The sequence below is a fragment of the Phalangium opilio genome, unplaced genomic scaffold (assembly GCF_054372755.1).
Source record: "Phalangium opilio isolate 3A_F unplaced genomic scaffold, DU_Popi_V2 ptg000079l_1, whole genome shotgun sequence".
Lineage (NCBI taxonomy): Eukaryota > Metazoa > Arthropoda > Arachnida > Opiliones > Phalangiidae > Phalangium > Phalangium opilio.
The window spans coordinates 5,296,648-5,308,742 of NW_028324187.1; positions in this window are offsets into that span (position 1 = coordinate 5,296,648).

Genomic DNA, 12,095 nt, shown 5'->3' on the forward strand with positions numbered 1-12,095 from the left:
TTATAAGACGGGTCGTGCAGTACTCAAGCTCGTCCCACAATTAAACCCGCATAGAAATTAACACGGGATATATGAGGGCACAATTATTCCTAGTACATTTATGCATTCCTTGGCTGTGGAGAAGTAAATGAAATACTTCCCCAAATATACGCCCCCTGGTAACTTCGAGTGAATGGACAGTTGGTGGTAGCGATCTATAACGGAGTCAACGTGGACCACAGATTATTCGTATGTAATAGTTTTTCTCTCAGTTCTCCGTGACACGACACGATATACGCTAGGGATTTTTTAGCTTATAGAACCGAAAAGATAATTATATAACATTTGTGTTTCACGCGTTTGCGCTTACATCATTTTGATTTGATTCGAGTAATTTAGTTTGATATAACGAAACCGACCGCCTGTACCTGTTTATCATATTGTAATCAATTTAGAGTAGAATAATTTACCATAGTGTACAAACTTTTATGACTAATTATCTTTCGCAGATACTTGATACGAACTTGTATACAGTTTTGCGAGTTATTAGACTTACGGTGATGATTTACAATACTTATACGATTATAGTAGCAATGTTTGGCTTTCGCGTCTAAGCCCCAAGACGAAGGGGGTTTTAGCTAAGTAAACGTCATTCGCAAGGCGTAAAGCTCGCCCTTCAAAGCGAATGGAATCGTGATAAGAGTCAGAGTCAAGCTTTCTCACGTCACCAACAGACGGAAATCTATTTCTTTTGTCAGGCCTATACCTACTTAAGCGCCAACGTTAACGCCCTCTAAGAACAAGCAAAAAAACCATTTAAAAATAAATAAATATAGCATTTCTTCGGCATAAGCAAGATTTCTACATTGAAATTCAACGCATGAAAGTCGGCTTGATAATTGAAAATGATCGCTTGACAACTTCCGCCTCGAAATTGCCAAGCGGTCAGAGAAAATTGAGAATGTATGCCAAGTATGTGTATGAATTTGTTAATTGCAAAATATGACTTGACAACTTCCGCCTCGAAATTGCCAAGGGGTCAAGAGAAAACTGAGAACGTATGCCAAGTATGTGTATGAATTTGTTAATTGCAAAATATGACTTGACAAGTTCTGCCTCGAAACTGCCAAGGGGTAAGAGAAAATTGAGAACGTATGCCAAGTATGTGTATGAATTTGTTAATTGCAAAATATGACTTGACAAGTTCTGCCTCGAAACTGCCAAGGGGTAAGAGAAAATTGAGAACGTATGCCAAGTATGTGTATGAATTTGTTAATTGCAAAATATGACTTGACAACTTCCGCCTCGAAATTGCCAAGGGGTAAGAGAAAATTGAGAACGTATGCCAAGTACGTGTATGAATTTGTTAATTGCAAAATATGACTTGACAACTTCCGCCTCGAAATTGCCAAGCGGTCAAGAGAAAATTGAGAATGTATGCCAAGTACATGTATGAATCTGATAATTGAAAATGATCGCTTGACAACAGGGGTACGTAGCAAAATCATTGGACATTCAACGCCTGAAAGTCGGCTTGGCCCTGAACATTAAAGTTCGGCAGGAACAACATTTCTACAGGCGCCCATAGCAATAGCATTTGGATTTTACCTCCTAAATGTGGGCTTCTTCCTACTGCTTTTAAATATATTAGGTAGTAATCCAGGATTGTAAATTGTTAACTCTGATTCTTCCGGAGTACGTTATAGCCATATTTCCCCCCCCCCATTCCGGCGAAATGAAAATCAGGGCCGTAATTAGACCCCGGGCGCAATAGGTATATAGCGCCAAAATTGGTTAATTTGGCCAGTTATATTATTTAGCATCATTTTCCATCGCTAAGGCTCAGAAGACAACCATAACCCGGGTTATTAAATAAAATAATCAAAAGTAGAGTTAACTCCATAAGTCTCTCAAGACGCTTAAACTTGAATTTTAACCATAATAATAATAATAATAATAATAATAATATTATGTGTAAAAGGGGACATGGCAGCAAGGGATGGGGACAGAGCGACTGGGAACGGCACACAGCGGTCTTTTTTATCCATCCATATATAAAAATGTTTCAGTATAAATATCTTTCGCATCCCAAATGCAACCGAACGGAGTTTCTCCCCCAAAACGCGCGCATGGGGGAGAGTATGGATGGATCCAAAAAGGTTTCGCCGTCGTTGAAATACTCTAGAGAAATCTTGTAATGCATCTTTTAGTAGTCGGATAAAGTATACTCTCCAAGTATCCAATAGTTTTTAGAAGAAAAAGGGCTTGGCTGACATCTTATACCCTTTGGGGCATCAACCCCTCAACGACGAGATCTACAAATATATATATATACCTCCTACATCTCAATGGTAAAGAGAGGAAAAGTTTAGTTTGATTTTTTTTTTAAATATTCCCAGGTCTTTACTCTCATATCCTGGAAAAGAGAAACATTTTAGTTATGATAGTTAATAATTAACAGTCTTAAAACGTTTAAGATATTTCAAAGAAATATTATGTATTTGATTATAGTGTTTTAGCGGCTTGTCTGATACGATTTTCTGCTTATAACTTTACCCCAATCCATCAATAGAACTAAGGTTGCCATGAAAGCTTCAAAATCAAATTCCCTGACATTTTTGTCCTAAAGTTGTCGATGTTAACGGTCAACTCTTAATTTGAAAATTATATCCAACTTCAAAATTGTTGTAGCGTTCAACGTTGAAATTTTCGTAAACGCAAAAAAAATGTATCCCCCCCCCCTTCCCTAAAATAAAATGCCCTGATCTTTTTGGTATAAATTTTTAATTTCCCTGACATCTTCAAGTTCTCCCAGACTAGTAATGGTAATAATAATTTAAAACAATATTTGTTTCGTGAGTGAAATTTGAACTCGGTAAAAAAGCTCCAGAGGTATTTTTAGCAAAAGAATAGTAATAAAATAATTTGAGAGGCTGCGGTTGACCTTACCTACGATACGGTGCTTAAACTAAGGACGAAACGACAAAAGTATTTTTATTTATTTTTTCTTGGTAAGGCTAAAGAAAAGAAAATAGGCTTGGAAAACGGTTAAAGGTTTAATAGAGGATTTTCCTTCGGTTGGTTGTTAGTTGGAAGGATGGTGTGACGTTTCTCGGCGCAGTGTTTAATCGTCAGGCGGATGGAGACGGGGGGGGGTTGGAGATGCCAAACGGTGACACAAACATGCCCCGACTCTTAACCCATAAAGTTTTCTTTTTCATTTACTCTTATTGACGAGATAAGAGGGTGGGAAAACCATTTGAGTCACGGAGCGACGACGATCGAGCAATAGAAGACCCCCCTCTGCTCCCCTATCTCAACAAAGACTAGCAAAACAAAGACAACCCACAACATACCCTATCTTGAAATCTTGAAAATAATCCTTACACACGCGATACGTTAATGGACCCTTTATAAGACCAAACAACTGGGCAGTATGTGGGTGGACGCAAAGGCAATTTAGACAGGTCTTCAACATTACCAGCCCACCAAAGTCAAGTCATATCTAAAGTCTTTATTGTCCAAAAACTACCCATCAATGTTCCGCCTCAAACACCAAACTCCATAAACGACTTTTGAAAAAGTCTATTCCATTGGAATACCTCAGTTCTATGCTAACATTGGGATGGAAGCTCTGATATGTCAACGGTAATCGCTTATAATTTACGTTAACTAAGCTAAAACACGCGTTTAAAATTTTGTGGTGTTTGTTCCATCATTGACTACGACCAACTGACGTAAAAATTAAGACTATCGCGTTGGACACTAAAAGCAACAAAGTTGGTAGGAGATAACTCCTCAACATATCTTTACCAACTAAATGCCGAACGTTTGGAGTCCATTGTTAGACTGGTCTCTGCTTATAGAAGCATATAGGGTAGCAGATAGAAAAGGGGAGAAGCATGCAGGGAGATGCTTCTTTCATCGATTTCCTTGGCATCGCTACATCAAGCGGGCCAGACACAAAGGCGACAGGCCATCCCACCCATCCTACGTCGCTATACCCCGAAACCCAGTTCTATGTACGACCACCATACAGTTCCACCATGCAGCCTTAACCAGTATAAAGAATAGATTTCGCTTCTTAGCCAATCTTTTCTCTGGGAAAAGCTGCTCACTAGCTTTTAGCCCAATCTGAGGAATATCTATGGAGCATGCACCGCGATTCTAGACTCTGGAAATCTACCATCCTCCGTCCGCGAGTAGGGACCCCCTCTATCTCCTGATTCCGAGAAGACAGTTTCCACAAAGTCGAGTTCGCACCTTGACAAACCGGTTAAAGATGAATGTTGCCTCAAAACATTTACAATAAAATCAATAAATTTAAATTAAATTTACGAGGTCTTTATTGAAGGTAAATTTTGGATAACAGACCGGAAGTTGCTCCAATCATCATGCCTTTCAATTTTTGTTTTCTTAAAGAAACTTGGGCAGAGTTTCAACTCCTTAACTTTAGTCCCAACTTTTGCTTTCATAATACAACAATAAAATTCTAGACTACTTTTAAATTGTTAGTTAAGGTGCGAACTCAACCCTTTAGGAACTTATATAGGTCCTGTTAGAAATAGAATTGGCTCCGTGACTGAGGCTATTGGAAGGAAATATTTCGACTAGCATGCCTTGCCCTTTAGCTAGCGGCCTTTTTAGCAAAGTGTAAGGGTTTTAAATTACTTCAGAAGCACGTTAGTGACGTTACCACGTCGAAAACACAGTGGAAGAGGATGTAGCGACTTTTAACCCCAAAACCTTCCCCCCCCCCTCTATCTTATATTGTATTATCGTGGCACAGCGCATTTCTTCGTAGAACCATATAGTAAGGAACAGTTCAAATCTTTCCCTATCCTTAATTAGTCAATTAAACAGCTCTATCAGAAAGAAAACCGAATGACAGTCGATAAGCTCTGAACACACGACTTGAAACTGGTTCGTGATCATTTCTTTGCAACTTTTGAGTTTGACCAAACTGAAAAATCTCACATCACGAGATTTGAGGCGAGATGAAATTTTATACACATTTCTGATTCAATTGTTACTTAACTTTTAAGGGCGTAACTTAATACGCTTATGCTAGACCTATGATTAATGAATTTTGAAATAAGGTCTAGCGTTAAACTTGAGAGATTGAAGGAGAAATGAAGATATTAAAGTTTTTCTACTTGTTACTCGCGCGGGTTGGCGTTTCTTTTTGCGCGCGCCCCCTAAGGTAATTCTTTCGTATTCAAGATGAGTGTATTCAAACATGTTGGAAAAACGCGTGGACGTTGTTATTGAACGGTGGTTTCCGGCCCATCAAGTAGAACTAGGCAGAAAAACACAAGCACATGCTACGCTCACCCCGCGCGCAAGTTTCCTTCTATTTATTCAACCATAAAAAATCAATGGCTAGCGGGGAAAGATGCGCCAGCTCTCAATCGATACATCTGGCCCTAACACATACCCCCACATATATATAAAACAATATAAACTCCATCTATACATATACAGAAAGAGGGGGGCCGAGATACGAGAAGGTCATCATTTGAAATACATGTTTGGTTGTCAACTCCTTGGGATTAGCATATGGAGCCAATGGTTTGGGTTTATGAGCTTATGGATTACCAAGAAATTTGAGAGTTAGTTTTTGATTGCTCAAGTAATTTAAGGGTCAATTTATGAATGCCAAGCGGTCAAATGAAAATTGAGAATGTATGCCAAGTATGTGTATGTATCTGTTAATTGAAAATGATCACTTGACAACTTCCGCCTCGAAATTGCCAAGGGGTCAAGAAAAAATTGAGAATGAATGCCAAGGGGTCAAGAGAATATTGAGAATGTATGCCAAGGGGTCAAGAGAAAATTGAGAATGTATGCCAAGGGGTCAAGAGAAAATTGAGAATGTATGCCAAGGGGTCAAGAGAAAATTGAGAATGTATGCCAAGGGGTCAAGAGAAAATTGAGAATATATGCCAAGGGGTCAAGAGAAAATTGAGAATGTATGCCAAGGGGTCAAGAGAAAATTGAGAATGTATGCCAAGTATGTGTATGAATTTGTTAATTGCAAAATATGACTTGACAACTTCCGCCTCGAAACTGCCAAGGGGTAAGAGAAAATTGAGAACGTGTGCCAAGGGGTCAAGAGAAAATTGAGAATGTATGCCAAGGGGTCCAAGAGAAAATTGAGAACGTATGCCAAGGGGTCAAGAGAAAATTGAGAACGTATGCCAAGGGGTCAAGAGAAAATTGAGAACGTATGCCAAGGGGTCAAGAGAAAATTGAGAACGTATGCCAAGGGGTCAAGAGAAAATTGAGAACGTATGCCAAGGGGTCAAGAGAAAATTGAGAACGTATGCCAAGGGGTCAAGAGAAAATTGAGAACGTATGCCAAGTATGTGTATGAATCTGTTAATTGAAAATGATCACTTGACAAGTTTCGCCTCGAAATTGCCAAGCGGTCAAGATAAAATTGAGAACGTATGCCAAGGGGTCAAGAGAAAATTGAGAACGTATGCCAAGGGGTCAAGAGAAAATTGAGAATGTATGCAAAGGGGTCAAGAGAAAATTGAGAATGTATGCCAAGTATGTGTATGGATTTGGTAATTGAAAATGATCACTTGACAACTTTCGCCTCGAAATTGCCAAGCGGTCAAGATAAAATTGAGAACGTATGCCAAGGGGTCAAGAGAAAATTGAGAATGTATGCCAAGTATGTGTATGAATCTGTTAATTGAAAATGATCACTTGACAAGTTTCGCCTCGAAATTGCCAAGCGGTCAAGATAAAATTGAGAACGTATGCCAAGGGGTCAAGAGAAAATTGAGAACGTATGCCAAGGGGTCAAGAGAAAATTGAGAATGTATGCCAAGTATGTGTATGAATCTGTTAATTGAAAATGATCACTTGACAAGTTTCGCCTCGAAATTGCCAAGCGGTCAAGATAAAATTGAGAACGTATGCCAAGGGGTCAAGAGAAAATTGAGAACGTATGCCAAGGGGTCAAGAGAAAATTGAGAATGTATGCAAAGGGGTCAAGAGAAAATTGAGAATGTATGCAAAGGGGTCAAGAGAAAATTGAGAATGTATGCAAAGGGGTCAAGAGAAAATTGAGAATGTATGCCAAGTATGTGTATGGATTTGGTAATTGAAAATGATCACTTGACAACTTTCGCCTCGAAATTGCCAAGCGGTCAAGATAAAATTGAGAACGTATGCCAAGGGGTCAAGAGAAAATTGAGAACGTATGCCAAGGGGTCAAGAGAAAATTGAGAATGTATGCCAAGTATGTGTATGAATCTGTTAATTGAAAATGATCACTTGACAAGTTTCGCCTCGAAATTGCCAAGCGGTCATGATAAAATTGAGAACGTATGCCAAGGGGTCAAGAGAAAATTGAGAACGTATGCCAAGGGGTCAAGAGAAAATTGAGAACGTATGCCAAGGGGTCAAGAGAAAATTGAGAATGTATCAAAGGGGTCAAGAGAAAATTGAGAATGTATGCCAAGTATGTGTATGGATTTGGTAATTAAAAATGATCACTTGACAACTTTCGCCTCGAAATTGCCAAGCGGTCAAGAGAAAATTGAGAACATATGACAAGGGGTCAAGAGAAAATTGAGAATGTATGCAAAGGGGTCAAGAGAAAATTGAGAATGTAGCCAAGTATGTGTATGAATCTGTTAATTGAAAATGATCACTTGACAACTTTCGCCCCGAAACTGCCAAGCGGCCAAGATAAAATTGAGAACGTATGCCAAGGGGTCAAGAGAAAATTGAGAACGTATGCCAAGTGTGTGTATGAGGGTGTGTTTTTTTGTATCAAGTGGTTAACTTCGGATCTTAAGCTATTGGGCAAAATATTATCCTAGACAAGCCTTCCCCCCCCCTCACTTAGTTTAGGGGTTGATAGTTGGCGATTGAATGTACTTTATGGTTATTTCTAGAGTGATAAATTAAAGACGCCAAGGCTTACAAGGGCATCTCTAGCAATCAAGGAAAAATACTAACCAAAACCTCTTTCGACGCTCAAACATCTTCTTACCATAAGTAAATAATAACCTCCCCGATAAGTTAGACTAAATCCTAGCCATGCTTTAAAAACAAAGTTTCAATATGAACCAAAAACGAAAGTTGAGCAAATTCTAGCTATCAAAACTGTCCATGACACTTGTTGATAGAGCTGCGTTTTGTTATTGACTTGCTTAACTTAGAGAATTTTGCGTTTTGTCACTGTACTTATGGGGCGTAATTATTAACTTGGGGCTTTTACTCTGGGTCTTTTTTTTTAAGATTTTAGCGCGAGTGACTGTTTAGGAATGGCGCTTGGGTTGGTTCTCCTTTTAAGCGCTTTATTTTTACGATTGCCCGTTTATATAAGTAAATCCTCGGGGAGACACTAAGTAACCGTGTTTTTAGCTGACCCATTGGACCACCCCCGAGACCGTCATCAAAGCAAAAAAATATCTCTGGAGCTTTTAGCAAAAGCAAACATCAAAGAAAAAAATATAGCATAGGATACCCGCGATTTTTGTTATGTTAGAAGAAGTATTATAATTACTAATAAGAGTTAATAAAACTAGCGTGGATCATTTCAAGAGATTTGATATTACTTTTTTTATATCTAACAAGGGGAGTTATGTCATACTATCGTCATCAACCCCGTTGTTGATAAATCGTCTAAGTCGATTTGATCAAATACGAGTGGCTAAAAGTGCGCCTCTTTTTAGACATAGCGCACTCGATCACGCGTTCAAAGAAACAAGCTACTCTCGCCGTGAGCGTGGATTAGGTTTTAGGGTAGAAAATATAAATGAAACAGTAATGTTGCTGATAAGGCGGTAATAAACCAGTTAATTCCAAATTATTATCAAAATTCTAAGCCTCATTCCAAATTGTTATCAAAATTCTAAGCCTCATTCCAAATTGTTATCAAAATTCTAAGCCTCATTCCAAATTGTTATCAAAATTCTAAGCCTCATTCCAAATTGTTATCAAAATTCTAAGCCTCATTCCAAATTGTTATCAAAATTCTAAGCCTCATTCCAAATTGTTATCAAAATTCTAAGCCTCATTCCAAATTGTTATCAAAATTCTAAGCCTCATTCCAAATTGTTATCAAAATTCAAAGCCTCATTCCAAATTGTTATCAAAATTCAAAGCGAGCTCATTCCAAATTGTTATCAAAATTCAAAGCTTCATTCAAAATTGTTATCAAAATTCTAAGCTTCATTCAAAATTGTTATCAAAATTCTAAGCCTCATTCCAAATTGTTATCAAAATTCTAAGCCTCATTCCAAATTGTTATCAAAATTCTAAGCCTCATTCCAAATTGTTATCAAAATTCTAAGCCTCATTCCAAATTGTTATCAAAATTCTAAGCCTCATTCCAAATTGTTATCAAAATTCTAAGCCTCATTCCAAATTGTTATCAAAATTCTAAGCCTCATTCCAAATTCTTATCAAAATTCTAAGCCTCATTCTAAATTCTTATCAAAATTCTAAGCCTCATTCTAAATTGTTATCAAAATTCTAAGCCTCATTCTAAATTGTTATCAAAATTCTAAGCCTCATTCCAAATTGTTATCCAAATTCTAAGCCTCATTCCAAATTGTTATCCAAATTCTAAGCCTCATTCCAAATTGTTATCCAAATTCTAAGCCTCATTCCAAATTGTTATCCAAATTCTAAGCCTCATTCCAAATTGTTATCCAAATTCTAAGCCTAATTCCAAATTGTTATCCAAATTCAAAGCTTCATTCCAAATTGTTATCAAAATTCTAAGCCTCATTCCAAATTGTTATCAAAATTCTAAGCCTCATTCCAAATTGTTATCAAAATTCTAAGCCTCATTCCAAATTGTTATCAAAATTCTAAGCCTCATTCTAAATTGTTATCAAAATTCTAAGCCTCATTCCAAATTGTTATCAAAATTCTAAGCCTCATTCCAAATTGTTATCAAAATTCTAAGCCTCATTCCAAATTATTATCAAAATTCTGAGCCTCATTCCAAATTGTTATCAAAATTCTAAGCCTCATTCCAAATTGTTATCAAAATTCTAAGCCTCATTCCAAATTGTTATCAAAATTCTAAGCCTCATTCTAAATTGTTATCAAAATTCTAAGCCTCATTCTAAATTGTTATCAAAATTCTAAGCCTCATTCCAAATTGTTATCCAAATTCTAAGCCTCATTCCAAATTGTTATCCAAATTCTAAGCCTCATTCCAAATTGTTATCCAAATTCTAAGCCTCATTCCAAATTGTTATCCAAATTCTAAGCCTCATTCCAAATTGTTATCCAAATTCTAAGCCTAATTCCAAATTGTTATCCAAATTCAAAGCTTCATTCCAAATTGTTATCAAAATTCTAAGCCTCATTCCAAATTGTTATCAAAATTCTAAGCCTCATTCCAAATTGTTATCAAAATTCTAAGCCTCATTCCAAATTGTTATCAAAATTCTAAGCCTCATTCCAAATTGTTATCAAAATTCTAAGCCTCATTCCAAATTGTTATCCAAATTCTAAGCCTCATTCCAAATTGTTATCCAAATTCTTAGCCTCATTCCAAATTGTTATCCAAATTCTAAGCCTCATTCCAAATTGTTATCCAAATTCTAAGCCTCATTCCAAATTGTTATCCAAATTCTAAGCCTCATTCCAAATTGTTATCAAAATTCCAAGCCTTACCCAAAATTATTACCGAAATTCCAAACCTTATTCAAAATTATTATCGAAATTCCAAACCTTATTCAAAATTATTATCGAAATTCTAAGCCTCATTCCAAATTGTTATCAAAATTCCAAGCCTTACCCAAAATTATTACCGAAATTCCAAACCTTATTCAAAATTATTATCGAAATTCCAAACCTTATTCAAAATTATTATCGAAATTCCAAACCTTATTCAAAATTATTATCGAAATTCCAAGCCTTATTCAAAATTATTATCGAAATTCTAAGCCTTATTCAAAATTATTATCGAAATTCCAAACCTTACTCAAAATTATTATCGAAATTCCAAACCTTATTCAAAATTATTATCGAAATTCCAAACCTTATTCAAAATTATTATCGAAATTCCAAACCTTATTCAGAATTGTAATCAAAATTCTAAAGCTTATGAAACGTCAATAAGAAAATATGCAAAAAAAAAACCTAAGCCTAATTCAAACTCGTTACCATGGAGACGTATGAAGTACTTCTATCGGCTCGTTACCAGGGAGACGTATGAAGATTTTTCAGTCGGCTCGTTACCCATAGATATAGTAAAACTATAAAGGGTCTAGATCCACTTCGCTGGCTTAGGCTTAACGAAAAAACGCGGAAGGGGCAACGAGCAGACAGCCGCTATTTTCTGGGGGTAGCCGTATAAAACGCCATCTATCGGTAACTTTCGAAACTAAATTAAAGGATGAGCTTAGAGTAGTGGCACTCTATGTTAACCCCCGATAGGGCATAATAAGTCAAACCCTCGGAGATGCCATTACTCCATTTTATACGAGCTAAGAGCGTAAAAACGTATTTTATAAATTTTACACCTGTAAAATCTTTTAAAAAACAATTGGAACTTGTATTTCTACTTACTTTCGAGGAAATACCACCGTTTTCTGAAGGTAAGAGTCTTTTTTTATACATTTATTAGTAATAAAAACATTTAAGGCGAGCTAAGCCTTGGTCATGGCCATAATGTAGATTTGATTTGCACATAGAGAAAAGAGGCTGTACTTTCGTGACTTGGAAAATTTATTTTTTAATCACTAATCTGCCGTGTTTTACAAGACCAAGGCTTAGCTCGCCTTAAATGTTTTTATTACTAATAAATGTATAAAAAAAGACTCTTACCTTCAGAAAACGGTGGTATTTCCTCGAAAGTAAGTGGAAATACAAGTTCCAATTGTTTTTTAAAAGATTTTACAGGTGTAAAATTTATAAAATACGTTTTTCCGCTCTTAGCTCGTATAAAATGGAGTAATGGCATCTCCGAGGGTTTGACTTATTATGCCCTATAGGGGGTTAACATAGAGTGCCACTACTCTAAGCTCATCCTTTAAATTTAGTTTCGAAAGTTACCGATAGATGGCGTTTTATACGGCTACCCCCAGAAAATAGCGGCTGTCTGCTCGTTGCCCCTTCCGCGTCGACCT